The sequence below is a fragment of the Schistocerca nitens genome, chromosome 3, assembly GCF_023898315.1.
Source record: "Schistocerca nitens isolate TAMUIC-IGC-003100 chromosome 3, iqSchNite1.1, whole genome shotgun sequence".
Classification (NCBI taxonomy): domain Eukaryota; kingdom Metazoa; phylum Arthropoda; class Insecta; order Orthoptera; family Acrididae; genus Schistocerca; species Schistocerca nitens.
The window spans coordinates 779,225,204-779,241,755 of NC_064616.1; the positions used below are offsets into that span (position 1 = coordinate 779,225,204).

The following is a 16,552-nucleotide window of genomic DNA, read 5'->3' on the forward strand; positions in this document are numbered from 1 at the left end:
TAAGATTTTGCCAGATGTGTCTACTATTCATTTACAGGGATACCAACCTCTCCTAAAGTGTTGTTATCTTAGGATAATTCACTACCAGTTGAAACGATGGATTGCAATGTACCAGCAGCTGCACTTCATGTAAGTTTAATAAATCAAGGATGTGCAGATGGGCATCGAAGATGCAGAACCAGCAGGAAGGTCTGCAGGTCAATTCAGTCACACACCCCTGTTAGGATTCCACTTCCTGATGCACTAAGTTTGTTTATGGTATGTTGTTGGTTAGTGTTTGGACATCAATTACTTTCTCTCATAAACTGATGTGTTTTGTTTCAATTGCTGTCAAAAAGTCTATAGCAAATCAAAGTCAAATACAAAAGCAAGTAATAGGGAATGTTTAAAACTCATAAGTACGTGCTTCTACTTCCTGATCTATACAAAATTTACTTGTTTCTACATTTTTGTATATATTTAATGTGACAACACCACCTTTATTCATATTGTATCTAAATGAATATGCAGTTATAAATTAACTGCTTGCATTAAGATTTTCTGTCCCTGTGGTTATATTATGAGCCAGAATCAAAAAGACAAATCACGGAGTGCAAGTACACCAACTCACCAGTCAAGAAAAAATTCGAAACTGAAGCATCAGCAAGAAAAGTCATATTGACAGTGTTTTGAAATGTTGAAGGTCCAGTGTTTTGTGATTACCTCAAAGAGCAGTGTACAATGAACAGTCAATAGTACTCGGATTTGCTTTTAAACAAGGTAAACCCAGCCACGAGAGAGAGAGATGTCGTGGATCTCAGAGGCAAGGTGTGATTCTCCAGAAAGACAACGCACGTCCTTATATCGCTCAACTAACCCGTGAAACCATTGACAAAATGGGCTGGGAAGTACTGCCTCACCCCCTTACAGTCCTGATTTAGCACCTAGTGATTTTGATTTGCTTGGTGCACTGAATGAGTCATTACGTGGGAAGAGGTTCCAGGACAACGAGGACGTGAAAAAGTTTGTGAGAAATTGGTTCGAACATCAAGATAAAGAGATCTTTGCAGCTAGAATAAAAAAGCTTGTAACCCGTTGGAATAATTGCATAATTGTTCACGGGGATTATGTTGAAAAGTAGAAGTAGTATTGTTTTGCTAAAATAAATGCCTTTTTCTCCAGACCAATTTGTCTCTTTAATTATTGAATGGCCCTCATATAAACGATCGTGATTTGATCAGATTGCCATCTACACTTTTCATTATTTTTTGTGTCAACAATGCCGTCTTAGCTCACTCAGCTTTCAGCTCCTCTTTGGGAATATCTGCCAGAGCTCTACGTGACACCACACCTTTGCGGTACATCAAGGTATTGTGTAGTTCAGTGTCAACTGCATATTCCCCTAAGGCATTTAGCTATCTCAAGGTTCTTGACTTGTTGGGAACTAGAAGTTTCTACCAACAGAGTCCCATTACACAATCGCTTGACAGATTTTAAAGTGCCAGTAATTCCCTCTAAACACGTTCGAATATAGAAATGGGAAACTTTATCAAAGTTGTCCTATTTGCTTTTAACTACTGAAAACACGTTCTGACTGGTAGCATGCATTCTGTTACTACTAACACAAGAACTCTGAAAAATCCCTACACACTTTATCGACAGTCAGTATATACAATGCAAGCTGAATAATGACAAGCTTAGAGAAACATTAACACAACTATTAACTGTCCAAGTATACAGTCCTATTGCAGACAACTGAATGCACAGTGGCATGGAGCTGGTCTGACTCGAGAATGTTTACATAGTATGGAGAAGATAAAAGTGGACGAGGCCCCACTGGCAGCTGCCCTAAATGTTCATACTTGCCGACTGTGGCACTGGCTGTAGGTGATGGTGGCACACTTGCTTTGCTCTTCGCCTGGCAGCCACTGGGGCCACATACAAACACTGTGGTGGCTGATTGCACGGGCGCACAGTCAAAATACTGACCTGCAATTCATCCATTCCACTGGGAGTTGAAGAATTTCATTACGAGGATTCCATCTCAGTCCCATGATTCTCTCCTCCCGAACAGGCCATGCAGGCCCAACGGTACTGACTGGCCGCCATGTCAACCTCAGCTCATAGGCGTCGCTGGATGCGGATATGGAGGGGCATGTGGTCAGCACACCGCTCTCTCAGCCGTATGTCAGGAGCCGCTACTTCTCAATCAAGTAGCTCCTCAGTTTACCTCATAAGGGCTGAGTGCACCCCACTTGCCAACAGTGTTCGGCAGACCGGATGGTCACCCATCCAAGTGCTAGCCCAGCCCAACAGCACTTAACTTCTGTGATCTGACGGGAACCGATGTTACCACTGTGGCAAGGCCGTTGGCAGTCCCATGAGTAGCTAGGGAAATAATGGTCCACTCAGACAGAGCCCCTCTTGCCTGAGTAAGTATTATACAGTTGAGGAGTGGTAGTCTCCTCTGAGACTGCCTAGTAATGACTGTTCCACCTAAACAGCCATGCATCTCATCGGCACGCAACATGGAGGTAGTCAAGCCATGATCCCCATTCCCTGTGGAAGATTCCACCACTGCAATGTATAGTGGTTTAAGTACATCCAGAGCTTACTGTGAGAGAGGACTGGTGGCACTTACTAGTCCCCAGGTCAGTAGCCCCAGGGTCACCAAGTCTATATCCAGCAAACAAATGCTGAGGCCCTAAGGGCTGTATCAAAAGTTTTTGGTTTAAAGTAGCGCCAGAAAAGATCTGCTTGTATTACTCAAAGTGCAAAATTCTCTTAAGAACTGATCAGATACACAAAAACTAGAAATTTAATGTAGGAATGAAAGATTACGACAGGCATTTTAAATAGGGCTCTGCAAACGCATTCCTCGACTTCATATTTTTTGGATGCTGTTTAATATTCATCAGACATTGATAAAATTAAAGAAAAGAGCACACACATCACATTCCAGCATGAGAATGTACTTGCAACAGTTCATGTGGGCAGGTATTGAGGTTTTGACTGCATGTTTGTGAATCTAACCCAAAGTATTCAGATTACAAGGAAGTAGGAAGTCACAACCGGAGTATCTGGCTGATATTACATGCGGTCACATAACAGACATCCAGGTAAGTGAAACACAGCATGAGGTGGGTTGGGAATTGAATGTGTGTGCAGTATCATGTGATGAAGATTCCAGGAGGTAAGAAACATTTAATAACAAGAATGATAAGGTCAATCATATGCTACAACACACCACAAAGCCTGAATTCAATCTTTCAGATACAAGCATTATGTTCAAGAAATGAAACATGTAACTGATGGATACAGGTTTATAGTCTAGCTAATTTTTCAGTAGTTTGTGTTCAAGTTACTTGTTTTTCCTTGCTTGAGAGAGTATACATATCTACTTTCCATCTTTCCTCAAATATGAACAAAATATTTATTTTGATAAAGTAAAACATCAATGAAATTTCATAACCTTGACAAATTTTCTGCAGTACAATGGGATTTTAAGGAAGGTGATGGCTGAGGTGGTAAATGCTTTTCATGAATAAGAACAGTTCAGATCTCTTATTTTAAATGTAATAAAATTGTTAAAGTACACCACATATAAAAAATAGCACTCTTTCATATAGTGTCAAAATTTCTTTAACAGTGTTAGCATTATCACATTTCAACTTATGGAAACAGAGATACAGGAGGCATACATACAATCAAAAGCCAAATATACATCTTTGAACACAAAATTAGTATACCCTAATCACTTGAAAAATTATATTCCAGTGCTGTGGCTCAATTATACACAGATACAAGGAAAACGTCATTCAGATACATGCTACAAATTTTGCAGCAACAGAACTTCTGCAGCTCCCACAAAAGAAGTTATTTAAAAAATCACAAGTGCTGCAGTAAACCTTACTATATCACTGTAACCATATTTATCAGGCATGTGTTGGAATCTCTAAAATACCAACATGAAGACTAATAATAAACACTTGTCTTTAATTATAAGGATATGTGGTTATTGGGAAATCACTCAGCTCAACAAATGCACAGTACCACCACTCTATGGCACTCGTCCAGCAACACAACCTGCAAAGAGGAAAAAAAAAAAAAAAAACTACACTGTTGAGTCTCATAAATTAACTGACACTCCTTACAAATGTATGGGAAACTTTTATGAGACATGTTTGATCGTATATGAATATTATCATTACTATTACAAACAATATAATGGCTGTAGTAGTAAAGATAATGTATAATGTGGATCATACCAGGGCCAAGAATAAACTGAAAAGCTGATGTGTGTATAATAAACACGCATTGCCAACATAAATGAATGAGCAGTATGGATGGATGAGGTAGTGTTCAATGCTCTTTCTTTGAAAGCCCCCCTCCCTCCAAAAGAAAGAGAGAAAGAGAGAGAGAGAGAGAGAGAGAGAGAGAGAGAGAGAGAGAGAGAGAGAGAGATAGTTATCAAGGTGTGTTGAAATAATTTTACAATTTCAGAGGAGAAATGATCAGCCTGTAACTTTATGTTTTTTTTCTACTGCTACCATCGTACACAGAGAGACCATTTCGAGGCTGAAAGAAAAGTCATGAGTTCAACACAGTCATTGACCACAGTAAATTTTTTCATCGGGGTTTCAAAAAACGTGTTGAACACTGGCCCCCATCCATCCATCCATTCTTCTTTTTCAGACATATAGGCGATACAGTTTTAATTTGGCTGCATGGCAAAGAGGCACTGCAGCAGTTCAGTGAGCATACAAGCAGTATACATTCAAATATAGGATTTACAGCAGATACAGGTAAGGGTGGGAAGCTGTCTGTCATAGATATGCTGGTTGTACAGAAAGCAGATGGAGGACACACTGTATCAAAAACTGATGCACACAGACCATTATCACAATGGGCATAACTTTCAACAACTAGAACAGAAGGTAGCTATGCTGAACGGCCTAATACACAGCGCCAGGATACTTCAGACAAAGACCGCCATGGATCTAGGCTTAATCATCTGACAACTATGTTAAGAAGGAATAGGCATTGAGTCCATGACATTAGGTTAACTCTGCCCACTTCCATTCTGAGGTGCAACAACAAGTAAGATTGGCAGAGCCTTAAACACACCTAAACTCAGACCTGCCCTTCTAGACACCCACAAAAATTAAAGAAAATTTGTGCCCAGTTATAAACTCAGCCAGAGATTACCAGGAATTTAAAATATTCCTTTTCAGCATGGCAGCAGTTACATAAGGCAGCTGATCACCAAGTTGAACATCAGCGCCATCTCAAGTACAGAAATTTAAAAAAATATCAGTGTTGGTTGAGTAAAGTCTGATGAATAAACATAAGAGTATGTTTGAAATCTAGGCACAGAAGTGGGAGTCTTGCCAGTTTCATAACAGTCCGAGTTAGTCCCTGACAACGGTGATGACGACAGTCATTGAAAGCTTGGGGTTTTATCCAAATTTTATGGGGCATGTTAAATGAGAATTTTTTTATCTACAGCAAAGAAATATTGAGAGAAACTAAGAGATGAATGTGGAAGACTAGAGTAGAACCCGTTAAGAGTGAAGAACCAGGAGGGGGGGGATCAGGTGCAACACAACACTAGTTGCATAACAGAGCTTTCTTCACAAGAATACAGCCTTTTTGGACTTTAAGCACAGACAATACAGTTGTGCATAGGTTTCCTTCAGTAAAAAGTTACTTTGTTTATATCTCTGGAGACTTAAACCAGTACTCTCATATATAATTTGCTAGGGTAATTCAAAAACAGTTAACAAACTAATTCAGAGTGTTAATCCCACTACTGTGGGTACCTTGATTAATACGTGGGGCATTCAATAAGTAATGCAACACTGCTTTTCCCTTCTCGGTCAATTCCTGCTGAAAAAAGACACAGAATTTGTTGTGGGGGCATTGAGGAGTATTCATACTTCAGACCCTCTTGTTTCATGAAGTTCCAATAGGTTGTGGCACTATATGTACCCTACAAAATGGCATCTGTAATTGAGGTGCATGCCTAGCAGATATTCGTAGGTGCTTGAAGGGTGTCTATGGAGACCTGGGAGTGAACAAAAGTGTGGTGAGTCATTGGGCGAGGCGTCTGTCATCACCGCAACAAGGTTGTGCGAATCTGTCTAATCTCCTGTGTGCTGGCTAGCCACACACAGTTGTGACTCCTGCAATGTTGCAACCAATGGTCACTCTCATTCGAGATGATCAATGGATCACAATCAAACACCTTACAGCTCATACTGAAGTTTCTGTTGGTAGTGCTGACACACTCATCCACCAGCTGGGTTACTCAAAGGTGTGTAGCAATTGCTTATGGCTATGCTCTTTACCGTATCTATCTCATTCTTGACAGTGTTTTCTTCTAAATCAAGGGAGTGTACTCTGTGTAGCATGGACCTAAATGCAGCATGTTTCTGTGTGGTGGGATGGCATGATGAGTTGTCCAGTGTTTTGTCTGTGTATGTGCATTTTCTGTGTATGCTGAACTTGTGTTTTTGTTGGTGGTTGGTGATTTTAAGATTCAGGAAGTTTATGCTCTTGTTGTCCTCATGCTCTTTTGTGAATTTTATGTTTTTGTGGAAAGAATTGAAATCTGCTAGTAGTTCTTCGAGCTCATCTTTTGTTCCATCAAATAGCAGCAAGGTGTCATTAGCATATCTCCAGTAATATACTACTTTACTTTTGAGTCTATTGTCTTCATTAAAGAACTTACTTTCCAGATGATTGAGAAATATGTCTGCCATATAGAGCATGATGACAACAAGAGCATAAATTTCCTGGATCTTAAAATCACTAACCACCAACAAAAACACAAATTCAGCATACACAGAAAATGCACATACACAGACATAACACTGGACAACTCTTCATACCATCCCACCACACAGAAACATGCTGCATTTACATCCATGCTACACAGAGTACACTCCCTTAATTTAAAAGAAAACACTGTCAAGAATGAGATAGATGCAATAAAGAGCATTGCCATAAGCAATGATTGCACAGTCAAAACAATTGACAATTTAAGCAGACAAATACACAAAAACAAGACAACAAATGGACACACTGTGAAAGAAGAGAAAATATTCACCAGTATCCCATACCTGGGCCCCATATCACAGAAAATTGCCAACCTTTTCAGAAAAACAAATGTAACAGTTGCATTCTCCACCAATAATAAGTTAGGAAACCTACTCATCCATAATGTAAAATCAAATACAAACATACAACAACAGCAGAGTGTACAAAGCATCATGCCCCAGTTGTCCTGCCTACTATGTAGGGAAAACAGGTAGAAACTTCAAGACCCATTTTCAAGAACATGTAAATACACTCCTGGAAATTGAAATAAGAACACCGTGAATTCATTGTCCCAGGAAGGGGAAACTTTATTGACACATTCCTGGGGTCAGATACATCACATGATCACACTGTCAGAGCCACAGGCACATAGACACAGGCAACAGAGCATGCACAATGTCGGCACTAGTACAGTGTATATCCACCTTTCGCAGCAATGCAGGCTGCTATTCTCCCATGGAGACGATCGTAGAGATGCTGGATGTAGTCCTGTGGAACGGCTTGCCATGCCATTTCCACCTGGCGCCTCAGGTGGACCAGCGTTCGTGCTGGACGTGCAGACTGCGTGAGACGACGCTTCATCCAGTCCCAAACATGCTCAATGGGGGACAGATCCGGAGATCTTGCTGGCCAGGGTAGTTGACTTACACCTTCTAGAGCACGTTGGGTGGCACGGGATACATGCGGACGTGCATTGTCCTGTTGGAACAGCAAGTTCCCTTGCCGGTCTAGGAATGGTAGAACGATGGGTTCGATGACGGTTTGGATGTACCGTGCACTATTCAGTGTCCCCTCGACGATCACCAGTGGTGTACGGCCAGTGTAGGAGATCGCTCCCCACACCATGATGCCGGGTGTTGGCCCTGTGTGCCTCGGTCGTATGCAGTCCTGATTGTGGCGCTCACCTGCACGGCGCCAAACACGCATACGACCATCATTGGCACCAAGGCAGAAGCGACTCTCATCGCTGAAGACGACACGTCTCCATTCGTCCCTCCATTCACGCCTGTTGCGACACCACTGGAGGCGGGCTGCACGATGTTGGGGCGTGAGCGGAAGACGGCCTAACGGTGTGCGGGACCGTAGCCCAGCTTCATGGAGACGGTTGCGAATGGTCCTCGCCGATACCCCAGGAGCAACAGTGTCCCTAATTTGCTGGGAAGTGGCGGTGCGGTCCCCTACGGCACTGCGTAGGATCCTACGGTCTTGGCGTGCATCCGTGCGTCGCTGCGGTCCGGTCCCAGGTCGACGGGCACGTGCACCTTCCGCCGACCACTGGCGACAACATCGATGTACTGTGGAGACCTCACGCCCCACGTGTTGAGCAATTCGGCGGTACGTCCACCCGGCCTCCCGCATGCCCACTATACGCCCTCATTCAAAGTCCGTCAACTGCACATACGGTTCACGTCCACGCTGTCGCGGCATGCTACCAGTGTTAAAGACTGCGATGGAGCTCCGTATGCCACGGCAAACTGGCTGACACTGACGGCGGCGGTGCACAAATGCTGCGCAACTAGCGCCATTCGACGGCCAACACCGCGGTTCCTGGTGTGTCCGCTGTGCCGTGCATGTGATCATTGCTTTTACAGCCCTCTTGCAGTGTCCGGAGCAAGTATGGTGGGTCTGACACACCGGTGTCAATGTGTTCTTTTTTCCATTTCCAGGAGTGTACTTTCAGGCTCAAGAATTTCGAAAAATCAGTCATTGCATAACATATGTTGGAAATGAAACATGTCATCAACAGTCTAGAAAACAATTTGGTAATACTACATAACGAACCCAATGGAAAGACCCTAAGTCTGTTAGAACAACTGGAGATATACCCCCACAAAATAAAAAAAACCAGGATCTATGTTAAATGAACAAACAGATTTCACAAGCCATAGTTATTTCAGTAATTTTAAAGACCTATTCTAAAGTTATTTCTTGCATTGTCAATTGTTTATAGTTATATTTTTAGCACTACGAATAAATTCATTTTTGACAACACCATGTACAAAAACATCTGTGAAATGTTTATAAACATGTGTGTGCAAATTTACATCCTGCATGAAGTGACATGTACTAAAACGACAGAGAAAAGAATGTTTGCGGGTACTAAAACGTTGAAAATGCTTTCCTTGGATTATGGGGTAAGTTTACACTGTTCATTTTCCACTATTTTGCACATATTTTCTGCGTCCGACTTACGAAATTCATAACCTAACATTAAACATTTCGTGACAGGAATATGCATTTCACTTCATTCAGGAGAAGAAATAAAACATGCATTAAGACAAATTACACCTGGTGATGGACCCACAGGGTCCGAAATGCATCGTGTAGTTAATAAAACACGAAAAAGTTGTGACTGAAGGCATTGTTTAATTCATACCTCCAATGTTTTGAACACAGTTACATTTTAAGCAACAAAATATGGATAATATTAAACTTCTCCTCCTCCACGAAAATGTAAGGACTCTCCCAATTCTCCACACCCAAGAGGAGCTCACAAAACTTCATGTTCTTCCTCATCCACCCTACAGCCCGCATCTCGCACCTTGCCAACTTCCAACTGTTTGGCCTAATGAAGGATGCATCCTCAGGAAGCTGTACCTGGATGATGGCAAGGTACGCTCCAACCAGTGGACTGGTGCCATGCAGGAACACAGGCCCTCACAGTATGGTGACGTAAGGCCGTCACATTGAATGGAGATTATATTGAAAACAGTGTTTTGTAGCAAAAAGTGTGGGTAAAAATATAGTGTACTGGAATCCTGAATGAAATCAATCTGCTTTCAGAAAAAAATGTGTTGCATTACTTATTCAACGTCCATCGTAAGTAACTTCCACTGTCAACAGTCAACTGCTGTGGGCTACATCTTGATGACAGATATCATTATTGGCTACTGTGAATTGTAAAAGCACATATATTGCCCAAGTCCAGAAAGTAACTGGCCAAGTCAATGCTGAACAATAGCAATCTGTACTACGCCATTCAGAACTATCACAATTCTATAGAAGCCATTATGTAATGTTGATCTTTGCTCACTACATGTCACAGGTAACTTATTACCATGGTTGTAAGAATGCTGTTATTAGGTGTTTTGAAGTCTAGGAAACCCCTAGACCGATGACATTTAGTATTCGCACACCAAACACACATAAGGCAAGCAGTCCACTTGCCACTTTCCAGCTGAGCACCATACAAGCAGGTGGTGGACTTATTACTGTGTTGAGGACGACCATGTGGGATGGGACAGGACTCTGATGTGGCTGATATCATCTCTCATTGCTCATTGCAAATGATGAATGAACCTACTGTCAGACAACATACGTCCATCTATCCACCTACAGTAGACAGCAGATGATTTGTAACTTCAAGCAAGACCATACACCACCACACCTCAATTCAGGAATGGAGTCAGAATGGTTTGGTGGTGACATTGTTTTCGGGGCACTTAACAACATGGATATCAGTAACATTACATGATATGAAGTAAATGCGTGGTGGATCAAACAAATACTTTCATCTTAAGCTATCTTCTTGGACACACATAAGAGACTTGAAAGATTGCCTGGCACAAACAATGCAACAAAGGACAATCTGTGTAGAATTCTTTGCACATTCGAGGTTGATCGTGACAATTTTTAATCGAACATCGTCCCAGGTGATGAAAAATGCATTCATCATATCGAACTGGAAACAAAACAGCAATCCATAGAGTCGTGCCACACCAGCTCTCCTGTTGTCATGACATAAAATATCAAACAAAATTAGAACTAACTGAAAAATTACTAAAGGTTATTTCTTAATACATGTGGCTAAATGATCACACTGCTACCCTGTTGCCTAAAGTGAAAATGCAATTAAGTAAAATGTTGCACACTGGCACTGATACGCCACAAGCACCACCCAATGGTGCGTCCTCTGGCCGGAGGAAGAATCATTTGAAGAAATCTTCATGGACATGAGTGAAAATGAATTGTGTACCAGGTTATCTAGTTTCAGTGATATTGCGCAAGATGTGAGCACCTAGCACCCAGCTCTGACTAGTATCTGCTAGTAGCAGGTGGCAATACAGTGGTCATGGTCCAGCACGGTTCCTCAAAACTTTTAGTGACTTGTGGAGTCCACTCAATGCTGCATCACTAAGGACAGTAGAATTAAGCAAACATGATAATGCAAAAAATACCATGAAATCAGTGGTTTTCAGTCACATAACACGAAACTGGCGATTTTTACGAGATAGCATGAAATTTGTAATTTTGCAACATTGAAATGTTCTAAATCTGAGGATAGCAGTTTACTGATATATGCAACTAATCATTATTGAATGTTGAAACTGCATTTTTTAGGTTTGTGCATAATTTTAAATTGACAGTTCACTTCCCAACTTTGATGTGATGACAAAAATAGCACTGAAATTAGCAAAAATAATGTGGAATTCTGCAAGAGAGAGAGAGAGAGAAAGAGAGAGAGAGAGAGAAGAAAAACAAGTTTGGCTAAAAACAACAGCAAAATGGACAAAAAACAACAACCAAAATTGGCAATGTAAACAACGCTGAATTTGGTGAAAAACTAACACTGAATTCAGTGAAAAACAGCACCAAACCCGGCAGAACAGGGCAACAAACCCGGCAGAAGAGGGCACAACGCTGCACCTAAACCGGCACAACACAGCACTGAACCCGGCACCGAACCCGGCAGAACACGGCACCGAACCCGGCAGAACACGGCACTGAACCCGGCAGAACACGACAAAGAAACTGGTGAAAAGCAACACAACATCTGGCAAAAAACAACAAAAAAATTTGGCAAAAGACTTTGAATATTTCCAATAAATAATAATAAATTTAGCAAAAACAACACTGGCTGGCAGAAAATGATACCACATGTGCCAAAAAACCTCCAAATTTGCAAGTAAATAATAATGAATTTGGCAAAAATATGTATTAACTAATTTGGAGGAGAAAAGCACCAAATGTGGCAAAAGGTGACACTAAATTTGATGAAAAGTAACATTGAATTTGGTGAAAGATAAAATTGAAAACAATTTTTTTCTGTCCCTCTGCACCATTCATGCGATAAGAGTAGAAGGGCATTCTATACGAAACCACACAGGTAAGCTCATACAACCAAATTTCAATCTTTCCCTTACAATGATATGTAGGCCATTTTGGAGCAATGCAGATGGTGTGGAACTGGTACCAGGCAAGCATATAACCCTCCACAGATGACTTAACGCATGACAGTGAAGTGGTGTGCACATATCACTTGGGTGTATGGAATCAATACAGTAAGAGAGGTGGACATGGAAGATGTGACAGAGTAGCAGAAAGGAGTGTTTGGACATACCCAAGTCTACACCATGAAGGAAGTTACCTAATTTATTAGAGTATCAACACGGACTGTCCAATGTGTGTACATGGCGCAGTGTACAACTTGTAGCCACGTACCCAGTGTAAGAATACAAGGGGCGTTTGAAAAGTCCATGCAAAAATAAAAACTACTAACGTGTTTGGGGTAAACCTTTTTTATTTTTCGACATAGTCTCCTTTTAGACTTATACACTTCATCCAACGCTGTTCTAATTTGTTGATCCCTTCCAAATTATACGAATTGTCCAAGTCTGCAAAATAGCTATTAGTTGCTGCAATCACCTCCTTGTTTGAATAAAATCTTTGTCCCGCCAGCCATTTCTTCAAATTGGGGAACAAATAGTAGTCCAAGGGAGCTAAGCCTGGAGAATAGGGGGGGATGTGAAACGAGTTGGAATCCTATTTCCATTAATTTTGTGACCACAACTGCTGAGGTGTGTGCTGGTACACTGTCATGATGGAAAAGGACATTTTTGCAGTCCAATCACCAGCGTTTTTCTTGCTGCTCAGTTTTCAAATGGTCCAATAACAATGAATAATATGAACCTGCAATAGTTTTACCCTTTTCCAGATATTCGATGAGGATTATCCCTTGCGAATCCCAAAAGACAGTCGCCATAACCTTTCTGGCCGAAGGACTGGTCTTCGTCTTTTTTGGTGCAGATTTTCCCTTGTTAACCCATTGTTTAGACTGTTGTTTAGTCTCAGGAGTATAGTAATGTATCCATGTTTCATCCACAGTGACGAAATGATGCTTAAAGTCCTGTGGATTCTTCCTGAACAGCTGCAAACCATCCTTGCAACACTTCACACAATTCCATTTTTGGTCAAGCGTGAGCAATTGCGGAACCCATCTTGTGGATAGCTTTCTCGTGTCCAAATATTTATGCAAAAGATTATGTACCCATTCATTCAAGATTACCATGCACTTTAACTCTTCTGTCATCCATCAACATATCATGGATTTTATCAATGATTTCTGGAGTCGTAACCTCCACAGGGCGTTCAGCATCACTTGTGCCCATATGGCCACTCCGAAAATTTTGAAACCACTTATAAACTGTTCTAATCAAAGGTGCAGAGTCACCGTAATGTTTATCAAGCTTCTCTTTAGTCTCCTGAGGCGTTTTGTCTTTCATAAAGTAATGTTTAATCACCACACGAAATTATTTTTCGTCCATTTTTTGACAATCACTCGACTTCCTTGATTCACACGAATGCCAAACATATAGAAATAGACCAATATGGCTGAAACTTGGTGTGCGTTCTTTCCAAAGATGCTACTAACTAAACATGACCTCGATACACGCCGGTGGTGCCACCTCTTGGACTTTTCAAACACCCCTCGTAGTGGTTGTGAAAGGATCTTAACCAGCAAGGGACCACTGATGACCGAGCGAGATGGCGCACTGGTTAGTACACTGGACTCACATGTGGGAGGACAATGATTCAAACCCACTTGCGGCCATCCTGATTTAGGTTTTCCACGATTTCGCTAAATCACTTGAGGGAAATGACGGGTTGGTTCCTTTGAAAGGGTATCGCCAACTTCCTTCTCCATCCTTCCCTAACCTGATGGGACCAACGATCCCTTCCCCTGAACCAACCAACCAACCAACCAACCAACCACGGATGAGAGTCATGCCTTGTTTCTGATAATCAGTTTCAAGCTCAACAGGAATTGCTGCTGTCAGTGAGTGCAGGTCCTTTTTATGAGTTTCTGAGTGAACACTGCAAAGAGAATGACATGCAAGAGACAACTGGTGTAGGGTACCTCACAAAATGCTACTGCTCACAGCAGTATACAAAGGTGCAGAACTTCAACTGTCTGAAAAAATAAATTTTACAGGAGCTGACTGGAGGCACGTAGTACGGTTTGGCGAGTCACCTCTTTTTCAAATGATGCAAGATGCCGAGTGCACTGACAGCCCAATGACATCTTTAATCTTCAGTGCACGGAAAGTAAAGTTCAGGCAGGTGGTGGTTCTGTGATGCTTTCATACCATCAACTGGGTGCAGCCATTCAGGTTGCCATAAACATTCTCAGTGACCAAGTATTGGTCGTTCTTATACATTCACAATGAGTTTTCTGTTGAACCTCCCATCTTCTGAGATGGCAACAGCTGTGTGCTTTCATACCATCAACTGGGTGCAGCCATTCAGGTTGCCATAAACATTCTCAGTGACCAAGTATTGGTCGTTCTTATACATTCACAATGAGTTTTCTGTTGAACCTCCCATCTTCTGAGATGGCAACAGCTGTGTTCATATTCCTCATTTGAGGAACACTCAGGCACTATTGCACCTCCACTGGCCTGCTCAATCACCCACTTTTAATTGCATAGAAAATACCCGAGTCCATTGGGAACAGGGGAAAAGCATAGCAATCAACATCTCCATAATTTGGTAACTTGATAGGATCTCATCAATAACAAATGGTTTTACCTGGATGTGGCATATATGAAGAAGTTTGTGGGCTCTTTTGCTTACAAAATTAAGGCCATTATCAAGGCCAGAGGTGATGTTCTACAGTATTACTATGATGTCTCCAGGGTTGGCTAATTTATTGTTCTTATGTAATTCAGTTTGTGTGAGTATTTCTGTTTCATGTTCTGGAATGTGGATTGTCTATGTTATTGTGGAAAATTGATGGTGGTGTTACGCAAATTTCCAACAATATATCCACTTCTGCTTATTGTTTTAATCCTGTGATTCTCTCTTACAAAGTTTTGGCATGTTTCTTCTGTACCTGTTCTAAGATTTTGGATATGCAAACAACATCTCAATTGGGGCAGCTAAATCACTATTGGTCTCAATTGGACACTGTCCATGGCTTCCTTTTACAAATGCTGTGGCCAAATTTCACTTTGGAGAGAGCAATATCATGGTTCATTCTTCCCATAACTTAAAATTTCTCAGTTCTGAAATGTGCAATAATACAGTAATATAACAACATGGTATAGTTTTGTAGCTGTGTGTATATTATGTGGTTAATCATTTAATGTAAGTAGCCTGAATAATATTGCAACATAGTATAACTGTCCAAAAACTATCCATGTAGTAATGATTATTAATAAGATCACTAAATTAAATATGAATGGCTTGCAAAGAGGATGGAATAGTGCTGTCTATGCACCCAACTTTCCTCGTATTTATTGGTTTGCATATAAATTACACAGCCAAGGTAACAAAGCAGTGAATTAATAACTATAACAATGCTTTAAGAAATAAAAACCCTTAATGTAAAAATGTGTTTCCAACTGAGATCTTTTCTCCGTTAACCCCCCCCCCCCCCCCCCAATTATTTTTATATATCTTTTCCTTTCAGTCAAGCTCTCTAATGTTCAGAATTATTTGCTAATCTGAGATGAAATTCCTTTATTCTTTGCAGAAACCGTGCTGATCACAAGTTAAAACTATGCATCAGACAATGGGTTGAATCCTGACATCTGCTTTTCTCGGTCTGTATTGTTCCTACTGAACTATCTAAGCATGCCACATGTATCAATGTAAAATTTAATATTGCCACTGGTTGCTCTCCATTCCTTCAAGAACTTCACAAAGGCTCACCAGCCATACTAAACAGACCGGTGCAAGCCTTTCAATTTGTGACACCACTTTGGTTGCTTGTATACGAATTTTGCTCAAACAAATTCTAACTTAGCTTTAGGATTCTGAGAGGATTCAGCCTGAAGTTTCCACCACAGAAAAATATGAGGCAAACACTGAGAAATGAATTCAAGACTTTTGTGTCAGTAGCTACAGTAGTGTGAAAACTAAGAAGGTGCCTGTGCAACACATTCTGTAGAGAGAGACAAAGAATACTTCACAGTGTCTCCAGTGTGCTCTGTATCTGGCCAATATCAAATATTCCAGCCATTGCCTGCCCAGTTAACTAGCAATTCTGGGTTAAGTGCCAATGTTCCTGTTTCAAATTCTCCCTACAAACAACTATTGCTGTCACTTCTTAACATGCTAGTTTTTGTGTTTGCTTTATGTTACTCATAATGAATATTATAGTGGCTAATACCCTAACAATAGCTAAACTAACACGAAAATCAACCCTAGAAATTCTTTACGCACCCCAAAGTGCACAGTACAGACAGAT

General features: G+C 41.1%; 1 protein-coding gene across 4 annotated transcripts in view; it reads right to left on the reverse strand.

The window, feature by feature from the left end:
- Positions 1-3,565: 3,565 nt before the first annotated feature.
- The window catches only part of LOC126248788 (inner nuclear membrane protein Man1), a 374,228-nt gene continuing 361,241 nt past the window's right edge, over positions 3,566-16,552 (reverse strand). For 2 of the 4 annotated variants that reach the window (XM_049950171.1, XM_049950172.1), the window contains exon 12: positions 3,568-4,065. The gene's annotated coding sequence lies outside the window, so the exon portion shown is untranslated. Of the gene's footprint in view, positions 4,066-16,552 lie in introns of all 4 variants that reach the window. The other 2 variants (XM_049950169.1, XM_049950170.1) reach the window with 2 other exon arrangements.